This window comes from Cebus imitator, unplaced genomic scaffold (genome assembly GCF_001604975.1).
Source record: "Cebus imitator isolate Cc_AM_T3 unplaced genomic scaffold, Cebus_imitator-1.0 Scaffold601, whole genome shotgun sequence".
Lineage (NCBI taxonomy): Eukaryota > Metazoa > Chordata > Mammalia > Primates > Cebidae > Cebus > Cebus imitator.
Window position 1 is genome coordinate 748,970 of NW_016107916.1, and position 8,431 is coordinate 757,400.

Genomic DNA, 8,431 nt, shown 5'->3' on the forward strand with positions numbered 1-8,431 from the left:
ATGCAACCAGAGTGGAATAATATGTTTATATTTTCTTCAAAAGTAAAATATTATGAGGATGTTCGTAATCAAGTTAGCATTTTATAGAGCAAGAAAAGTAAACTTTATTGGGAAATATTTCTATTAAATATGCATAACTATCTAATAGTATTATCAAATTCATGCTGAAAAAGTTTGGAGCTCATAAATTTCAAATATACAATGAGAATGAAACAACATTGAAACAAGTATTAATTGTATTAGTTTTAAAATATTGATTTTTCTCTTTTAATCATATTTTTAATTATATAAAATATGTAGTCTGTGAATTCATTAAACACCTTCTTCAAATGCCAAAAATTGTGAAATGCTACATAAGAGGCTTGTTTAGACAGGAAGTATTCATTACTTACAGGGCACAAATACAAGAAATTTGGGACACAACATACACTGGACCACACATTCCAATAAGTGTAATTAAGGGCTTAATAAATGATGATTACTACTGCTTTTATTAACTTTTATTATTTATGTATTTATTTGGTAAGATATTGCTTTAATAAAAGCTATTATGCTTCAATATTTACATATGTTGCCTCAATGTTCAAACCTTATCTTTTTTTTAGCAAGTTGATTTCTTAACTTTAATTCTATGCTAATTAGAAAAATCTGAGAAAATAACTAAAGGAAAGAACAATTTACACAGTACATCAGTGGGTGGTCATGGCTGGAAAGAGAAGGCACAAACTAATTATTGCGAAGAGTTTAATGGAGAAAGAGTTTATAAAGGTGTGGTCAGGTTTGTAGGAATCCCTTAAAGGACTGTGAAATATCCTGAGATAAGTGAAATCATTCGTTAATACAGTTAGGCCTGAGAAGTCCAAGAGAGTTGACAAGAACACAGCAAGCAAGACAACTGTAACTCTAGAAGCAGGACCTCTTAACAAGACTTGTCTGATCTTTGGTAGAGGAACATAGCCTCTGCCAACCCCAGCACAAGCAAGAGGGGAGCAGGGCCAGGAGAATATACATGGAGGACCTATTCATTTTCCAGCATTGTGATCTGCTTGTGACTGTGATTTGCAGAACCCAACTAGAAGTCAAAGGGCAAGGGAGCCTTGGTGTAGTTGTGGTGCATATAGACCAAGTCTCTAAAGTATGGATCAACAAGGTGAGGGGTAGGATATGTATAGACAAACATGTTTTGGGGAACAGCACAGAGTGGTCACACACACAGCTACTCTGATGAAAACTCTACAAAAAGACCTGGAAAAAAAAAAGGAATTTAAAAATCAAGAAATTCCTTAAGAAATTAAAACTCTGAGGTTCCTATTAATAGATGAATTTTCAAGGTTACACAAAAACTGACCTCTAAATACATTTAACTATTACCTAGCATAATTCTCAGCATTTGATGATATCTAGAAGAGATAGACCATGATTGCTCCTAATTCTTCTATTTAAAAATATTGTAAGTCAGAGGGGTATAAGAAAGCCAAAGCAGGAGATCTAGGGCCTTATTTTTACCAGAGAATGTGAAATATGAGAGAGAGAGAGAGAGAGAGAGAGAGAGAGAGAGAGAATGAGAATGGATATGAATATATAGGGAGCTTAGCTTTTGTTAGAATGATGCATTAACATTGGAGAACATGTTCCACAGTAGTAACTATTACTCATTTTGAACATTCTGCTCCAAGGTCAGAACATGTGTGAATTTAGATTTTCTTGAAGCTCACATGCAAACTTCAGATTTGGAGGCATGATGGCATGGACAGCTCTGGCTGATTCACTCTCTGGGGGCTCTCAGATAAAATACAATCTTGGTTTTGGCAGGCAGAGGTTTTACTATTTGAACCCAAGACTCTTTCTGGAAATCCTATCCATCCACCCATGTATCCACCCACCCACCCTTTCACCAAGGGTTGTAATAGAAGACTCAATATCCACTTTTAAAACCAATTTCTCATTTTTGTGTGCCTGTAAACAAACAACATAGATAATGAGAGACACTATGATTCTTTTAAATTGTGCTTATTATTGCTTTCTAACGGAACAGCAGTAACAGTAAGAAGTGCATTATGTAAAAGTGATTGGAAAATTAAAGTGGTAAGTGATGGAACACTACCAGACAGATTCAATGCTTGGGTTAACATTTCACCCTCATTTTTACAAACACCTAAAGAAGATTAAAATAAGTAAGTTTCTGAAATACAGACTGGTTAAGAAAGTTTTGTTTCATTGCAATGGCTAAAATTAATGTAGACTATATTGCAATGTCAATGAAGTATTTTGTTAAGGAAAGGGATGAACAGTGCTGATTGATGGCCTGTCACTGAGAAATTGAACATAAAGCAATGCAAAACTAAACAGAAGTTCCAGGAATGTAAATTTGGATTGCCCATCTGATAAGCCAACTTCTTAGCCTAGAACATGGCTTCTTATGGCAAACCATCCATTCTTAATACAAGATAATGATGTTTGAATAAAATATTTTTATGGATTAGCTGTCATGTAAGTGGTTGTTTATAATTTAATTCTTTCTATGAAAAGCATTTTTTCCTTCCTATCGAAACTAAAACCATTATTTCAACCCTAAATACGTAAATTTCATTTTTTAAATGTCACTACAATGTCACAGTAACCTTATGAGTCCATGCTGAATCAAAATCATTTTTTAGAAAACCTTTAAATAGAACAATGATTACATTGCTCCTTGCATTTCCAATTTAAGGTAATAATATATAGTCATCCAAATAGAAATTACTATGACTCAAAGGATCTACCTTTATGATACTTCTTTTTGAATGTACTATACATATGGAGTACTATGACAGAGCAGAAAGTTGCTCATTAATAGTTTTTTAACTGAATATTCTATAGAGTTTATTTCATAGCTCTAATCTCCATCTTATCAAAATAATAGTTCCAGAGTTAACAATTAAATAGATCTTAAAGGTTGTAAAAGCCCCATTAACTTTATGCCATAAATTATGAGGTACAGACTTCTCTAACTACATACTTGTTACAGTTCTAATAAAATCCACTTCAGAGACATAGAGAAAATCCCTAACAGCATCCTTCTTTGCTGCTGTGTTCATTCTTTTCATTGCAATAAAACAAATCTCATTTTGAAAGGCCTTGAATAGAAACCTCATACAAACTCTTCTCTATTCCATTATGTCCTCTACCTCTTACTCGAAGAAATATTTTATTTGTTTTGGCAGGCAACTCCAATCACACAGATAGGTAAAGCGGTAGGATATTGACAAGGGCTTATTGGAGAAGTGATGAGGCAACAAATCCCTTTCAGAAACATATTCCCTTCCTACAAAACATACCAATGATAATTTCACGAATATTGTAGTGTATTCCTGGCCATATTAGAATTAGCAAATCAGAAAATAATTTCTGAATTAAAATGTAATTAACTCAATTTCCTTATTCAACAAGTAGGGAAATTAAGTGTCAGAGATACTCGATTATTTGGCTAAAGTCAACTAACCACACAAATAATAATAGATATAGGACTACAGACTGTCTTCTGATTGCCCATCAGTATATCTTTGCTTCATTAAGCTTTCTTTAACTTAAGTCACCAAAAAATGCTTATCTTGAGTTAGTGATTTTGGCTTCCTCTTTCAATTTCTTGTCTACCTAATGCAAAGCATATACCCCCAGTACAGCAGGATGTATTAATAATTTACACACACTCTGCCTTGGCTTATATGAAAAAAAAAAAAAAGGCATGGCAAATTCTATCACCCATACATTTTTTATCCATAAGCTGGAGCTGCCCTCAATAACCTTCAAGCTGATATGGGGGTCACTGTTACCTTAGCAAAAATCAGGGACAAATTTCATGCAACCTTTCTAAGGGTTTAATAGTCCCTGTACATAAAGTTCCCGCAGAGCATGTGTCTGAAGATTTAGTGCTCTACCAGGTGTTTTCCATAAGCACTGGGATATTCCTAATAACAACCCCAGGGTATAAATCATGGGGTTTTCATGAGACACGCCTTGTTTACATACACACACACACACACAATTCCAGAGGACATACATGGAACTGTTGGAAACAGAACTTACAATTGTTAGAGATCCTTTCATGAGACACATCTCAGCGACTGTCAAACCTCACACATACACACACAATGTGGTCTCCCATTGGACCTCCCGGTTTAGTTCCAATAATTCAAGTTCATTTCAGCCCCTGTCAAAGGGACTGCCTGAAGGCAGTCGGTTTCAAATAGCCCTGCCTGTTTATACCAATTTCATCTGTTCCACAAGGTATAGACATTGAGAAATGTCCTTCAATGAAAGAGCAGGGACTGGGGTCACCCCCTGCTCTCTTACTGTAAAAGACATCAGGAAAGGGATGTTTTGTTTGAATTCAAGGTGCCTACAGCAGCTTGGAAAGTAGTGTGGGATAAGTGGCCCACAACAGCAACCTAAAGAGCTGTACAGGAGGTTTCACCTGGGAAGAAAGCTCCAGAGGCCATTTCTGAAATACAAGTATTAAACTTCCTGCCTCTACTACCCCAGGAGCCTAATGCCTTTTCTCTTCAGGTGCCCTGGATTTTGCCATTCCTTTGTTACAAAGTCTTCATGTCCAATTTCATTAACTATAATTTCACATTTTTTCTGTCATTCCCTACTGAACTTTTCATCCAAAAAGTTCAGATGCAAAAGAAAAAAAAAAAAGGAGTTTCACAGAAACTTTTTCATGTAATCTAAACATATTTAAGTTCAAATCTCCTAAGCCCCCTTTTCAGCCAGGTTGATGTGGGGTTACCTTTAGGAGAAAATCAGTCACATTGTCCTGCCAAGGGGAATGCTCAGAGTGAAATCCTGAAATTTACAGTGTGTCTAATTAATCTAAACCATTCTTCATCCTTTTTGTTCAAATCATAACCTAATTTTAAAAAGCCTGGCAAGATCAGCCCTATTATATGCTGTTGCTTTTTATAATTTATCTCTAATCTTTTAAACAACCCTGCACTATTACACCAGCTGTATAATGATGAAATTGAAGGTTTAGCAACTTTTCCAATTATATAGAGGTAGCAGGTGATCCCAGTGTGAATGTAGTTCATGGTGTACATTACACTTCAAAAATCGTTAAGCTGCTCCATAGAATGGATTAGGTGCAGAAGAAAAGAGGATGTGTAAAGAAGTAGGAGCTGATTACAAAAAGGTGAAAGAGCACATTCTAAACTTTCCATCCCTGTTTGAACTACAGCACCTCCTACTTAATGATAAATAGATAACAGATAGGTAGACAGATGGATTCTGAAGAATATTTTGTTTGAATAGATGTTTAAGAACTAGACAGATTAAGTAAGCTAAGTAACTATGAGGTAACTAAGTAGACTTTTAAGAACTTTTTGTTTTGGCAGATTTTTAAAGAAAAAAATATAAACCATTAAGCTTCACCATGTTGTACCTATTACCTAAAAACAAAAAGGTGAAGATGCTCCCATGTCCAACTTCATGTACCTCACATGCCAAAAACATTCACCCACTATATATCTGAAATTTTCACTAGTGTTCTAAAGATTGGGTAGAAGACAGAATTTTGAAAAAGGAATCATCTGTAAGTACATGCATGTACCGTTTAGCCCGAAGTTATCTTTATGTATCAGTTTAGGAAATTCTCAAGAAAAGTAGCATTTATATTCACCATAGTTATGGTTACATATCTATAGAGGCAACATATAGAACAATAAAAATCAAAGATTGCCATATGTATTGACCACCTCCTTCAGGCTAAACTTTTTATTAGGCCTTGTAATAGATATTAAAAAAAAATAGAAGTCACGGTAGTATGACTAAATCTGGCCCTATTAAAACATGAGTTAGGTCGAGCTGCAACGTAGAATAAGAGACCTACTTCATAAACATATAAACTCAGGTTTGATGGTCATAGTAGTAAGAAGTGATAACATAGGTAATGACCATTAGTAGTATTAGCAATTACTGTAACAGTCAACATTGTCAAGAGTTTACTCTGTGTTAAGCAATGTAATAAAATGTTTTTATGCATAAAGCTGACTCAATTTCCATTTTACAATTCTCAACTTCAGTTTTAGAAATACAATATTAAATGTAAATAAGATGAAACCAAAAAAGTTAAATAGATTGCCAGTAAGTTAAGCAACAACTTATCACTAACAGATAAGCATTCAGGTGCAAACCTCTGTGACTCTAGAGTCTGGGCACTTATACTATACTTGCTTAGAGAAGGCATCTGAGAAAGCCTAAGGAAGAGACAGGATAAGACATCCAGAAGGTGAATCCTTATTCAAGTCAAAAAGAGCTACAGAAAGAAATTTGTTTAAAAGAGGCCCAAGGGATTTATTTTGGATCTCTACTCCTGTCAAAAGATTGAATAACAGGAGCTAAATTTATCTTTCTGCTATAACAGAGCCAAAAAATGAATATATGAAATAGCTTGAAAGACACTGGACACCTAGACAATTAATGACCATGATTCTTGAAAGGTAGACACAAATTAGGCGAGTCTATGATTGCCCCAGCTTACTGCAATGAAAGACACAACACAAGGTGGGGAACCCAGGGAGATACCAACATAGCCAAGACCAAGGAGAAGAGAAAAGAAAGACTCAAAAATTCATAATAATGCTAAAGAGCCTATAAGCAACAAAACAATGTTGAAAAAGAACAAACATGAAAGACTAATCCTACAGGATTTCAACACTTAAAGTTACAGTAATCGAGACAGTGTGGCTCTGGAAAAAAGGTAGAAGACACATATATCGATGGAACAGAATAGATATTTCAGAAACAACTCAACACATATTAATGACCAATTCTTAACAAAGCTATACATGCAATTAACTGAAGAAAGCATCATCTTTTTTGGAAATAATGCTTGGACAATATTCACATGTAGAAAAATGTCCTTCAATATATACTTCATGTTACATTAAAATTAACTAAAAATGAATCATGTAACTAAACATAAAACCCAAAATAATTTGCTAACAGAAAATATGAGAAAATCTTTGTTAATTACATTAGGGAAATATTTCTTGAATATGATGTAAAAAACACAAATACTAAAAGTGAACAAATTAACTTTATCAAAATTAGAAAAGCTTCTACTTTTTTTTTTTTTTTGTGAGTTTCTGGACACATTGAATATTTTGTTGAATTCTTCTTTTTTTCAATTTTTATTTATTTATTTATTTTTTTGGCTAGTCAAGTGAAGAAGTGGAGTTGGACAAGGAACAAGGAAATATGTAACTGGCAGTTAACAATTAATTGTAAACACCACTGCATTCAGACCAGCAAAAGTTTCTACTTTTTAAAGACAGTGTTATAGAAGAAACTATTTGAAAGTATGTATCTGATCAAGAATTTTATCTAGAATATACAAATAACTCCTATACTTAATATTAATAAAACAAATAGGAAATGTGCAAATATTTGGAAAGACACTTCAAATATATGAATGGTACGTAAGCACATAAATGATGCTCAACGTATTTACTTATTAGATAAATGCATATTAAAACCATAATGATATACCAATACAACCTAAAAAGGATGGCTAAAACTTTAAAGGCTGTCTGTAAAAAGTAGTGGTAAGAATGTGAAGGAATTAAAATTTTCATGCACTGCTATTTTCAATGTAAAATAGTACAAAAACTTTGGGAAACCATTACTTATAATGTTAAATTTAAAGAAAAAAATTCTGAATATGATAAATATACACTGACCATATAATCCAGGCATTCTATTCCTATTTATTTCCTCTTCTCCCAAAATGAAAATGTATATCCACAAACTTGCACACAAATGTTTACAGCAGCTTTATTAAAATGTCCAAAAGTCAAAATGTTCATCCAGAAGTGAATATATAAACAATTGTGGTACCTTGATACAATGGATCAGTACTAAACAACACAAAGGAATGAACTATTGACACACAACAAAATGGATGAGTCGCAAAATAATTTCACTGAGTTAATAAAGAAGCCAAACAGAAAAAGGGACACACTCTGTGTTTCCATTTATACAAAATTCAAGAAAACACAAACTGATCCACAGAAAGGAGAATAACAGTTTCCTGGAGATGGAAGGGTGAGAATGGAAGTGAGAAGGGATTAAAATGGGAACCAGGAAACGTTTGAAGGAGAGGGATATGCCCATTGTCTTGATCATGGTGATACTTTAATGGGTTATATGATATGTCAAAATTTAACAAATTTTACACTTAATATGTGTGAAGCTTCTTATTTATCAATTATATCCCATAAAACTATTTAAAAAAAAAATAAGAGACACTAACCTCAAATACGTCCTGGTGAACTCAATTTAAATTGTAATTTGGTCATGAATAACAGAAAAGGCTCAACAGCTATTTTGTTATTGCTATTTCAATGTAATTTCACTGACTTTCATATATTTTATTTTAGAAAATGTGTCC